Source organism: Pyrus communis, chromosome 6 (genome assembly GCF_041283825.1).
Source record: "Pyrus communis isolate YQ-2024b chromosome 6, ASM4128382v1, whole genome shotgun sequence".
Taxonomy (NCBI): domain Eukaryota; kingdom Viridiplantae; phylum Streptophyta; class Magnoliopsida; order Rosales; family Rosaceae; genus Pyrus; species Pyrus communis.
In genome coordinates, this window is record NC_142570.1 from 17070196 (window position 1) to 17072636 (window position 2441).

At 42.2% G+C, this 2441-nt stretch overlaps 1 long non-coding RNA gene across 1 annotated transcript; it reads left to right on the forward strand.

The window, feature by feature from the left end:
* Positions 1-392: 392 nt before the first annotated feature.
* Positions 393-2125, forward strand: LOC137711599 (uncharacterized). Its single transcript, XR_011065077.2, has 3 exons — positions 393-1498; positions 1655-1714; positions 1951-2125. It is a non-coding gene; the product is annotated as an uncharacterized LOC137711599 (long non-coding RNA).
* The last annotated feature ends 316 nt before the right edge of the window (positions 2126-2441 follow it).

Below are 2441 nucleotides of genomic sequence, written 5' to 3' on the forward strand. Positions count from 1 at the left end.
TTATCAAGAATTATGTTGCATGTTCTTTTCTTTTTATTTGTTTCGTTACTTGACTATTGATGTAATGAAAAAGAGAGAAAAAAACTAAGGTAGCTGATTATTTTGCAAATTAATTGTCGAAATGATCAGTTCTAACATATCGTGGATATATCGTAGGTATATCTATAGTTTAAAGTTTAAAAATTAATATTTGACTTCCCAAAAATTAATAAGAACCATGTGATTAGTGAACATAGGATTGTGGAGAAGCTGAGACAAAACTTGGGAATAGTGACAAAGATTTTATAAAGCATGCGGGTTTGGGGTGGTGGGGAAAAAAATCTTCTGACCGGATGTCCTCGAGTGAAAAATAATAATAAAATAAAGGTAAGCAGAATCACCTCGTCTACCACACCTGATTTTTATACAAACTTGTTTCTACGATAATAATCCTAAAACTTGCTCACTCATTCATGTCATCAAAGAGAGTCCAATTCCCTGGTTTGTGTTAGTGTAGGCGAATTCAGTTAAGATTATGTGAGGCTAGGTTTTGTAAATTCTTATGGGCCTAGGTTTTATGGTATAACTCGTTTAGGTTTTCTCTTGGTAAAACCCTAGCGTCCTTTTTCCCTAAATCTAGCCGTCCCCCTCTTTTCCCTTTCCCAAATTTTTCCTTGTCGTGACCCTCTCCTATCCCTCCTTCCCATGGCCACTCAAGCTTCATCCTCTTCCACCACTACCAGACCTTTCTCTCCAGTTCTAAAGTTGCCCACTTTCTGAAACTCACCAAAACTAATTACCTATTTTAGCTTAGTCAGATGAAGCCATTTCTTCTGGGTCATCATTTATTTGGCTACATGGATGGCACCCTTCCTATTCTTGACGAGGAGCCTGCTAAACCGAATCTGGCTTTCGCTACGTTGCTTCAGACGGATCGATTGGTTGTCAATTGTTTGACTTCCACCATTTCCAGACCTATTTTGTCACTCATTGTTGGTAAAACCTCAACTCAAGCAATCTGGGAGTGTCTGTGGTGTCAACCTCTAGGAGTTTCCAAAGGCTCCCGTTTCAACAAGCTAAGTTTATTAATGATTCTCTTGCTGCAAGTAATCAACCTGTCTCTAGTAATGATTTGGTGGCCTCTGTACTTAAAGGTCTTGGGGTTCAATGCTTATCACTGTTGTTTTCAATTTTCCTCCCTTGCCAGAATTTCCTGACCTCTGCTCCCGTCTCCTGACCTTTGAGGCCCAAATGAGGACTAGACAGTAGCTCATGCTCTCCTTACTGTCATCTTTTGTGTTGCTACTCCTTCTCAACAACCCTTGCAGCCCGTGGCCCAACCTTTGCAGCCTAATGGCCCGCAGCACCCTACTACCTTCTAGGCCCAGCAACCTCGCAATAGGAATCCTGGTCATGGTGGCTACAACTAGCGCCTACGCAGCGACTGGGGACATTGTGGTCACGGTCCTCGCAATGGTTGGTAGCCCAACCAATAGGGTTTAACCTAATAATCAACAAGGTATTCTTGGTGCTCGTCCTAGTTTTTGGTGTAATTTTTGTAACTCTCCTGGCCACAATATCTTTGCTTGTCTGTATCGCCTAGCTCCTCCTTTTGTAGGCTATCGTGCATTTCTATCTGGTGTTTCTCATGATCCTATTTGGTATTTTGATACAGGAGCCACTCACCGCATGAGAAATAATGAAGCTGCACTCCAAGACCCATCTCCTTTTACTGGTAATAGTTCTGTTCTCGTAGGTAACAAAGCTTCACTTCCTATAACTCACACTGGCTCTCTTCCTTTTACCTTAGGTTCTTGTTAATTCAAATTAAATAATTTCTTTTATGTTCCTTCTTTCAAGAAAAGTTTTCTCTCTGCTTCTCAATTTACTAAAGATAATTTCGTCATTGTTACTATTCATCCTTTTGGTCAAGTAATTTATGACTTTTACATTGATTCTCCGTTGTTTCAGGGTCATTGTGAGGTTCATCTCTATCCCATGTCATCGTCTCATACGTAAGCCTTCCATGTTGCCTTGTTCTCCTTATGGCACTCTCGTCTTGGTCATCCGTCTTCCAAAGTTTTATCTAAATTGTTTTTAGGTTCTATGTCTCAATTAAATAAGGTATTTTGTAAGCCTTGTGCATTCAGGTACCGTTTGGTACGTGGGATGGGACGGAATAGAGTGGGACAAGACGTTCCGTCCCACGTTTGGTGCGCCTAAAATGGGTGGAACGAGCTGTTCCACGGGACGAGTTTTGGGTGAATTTTCGTTCCACCTCAACCCCCTGGAACGACTCGTTCCACATCCGTGGAATACAAAATTATAACCTCTCCGTCTCCTTCTTCTTCCTCGTTTCCATCCGAGGGCATCTTTGCTCCCGCTCCGTTCCGTTCCGTCCTGTCCCGTTCCGTCCCATTCCGTTCCGTTCCGTCCCGTCCCGTCTGCATACCAAACGATAC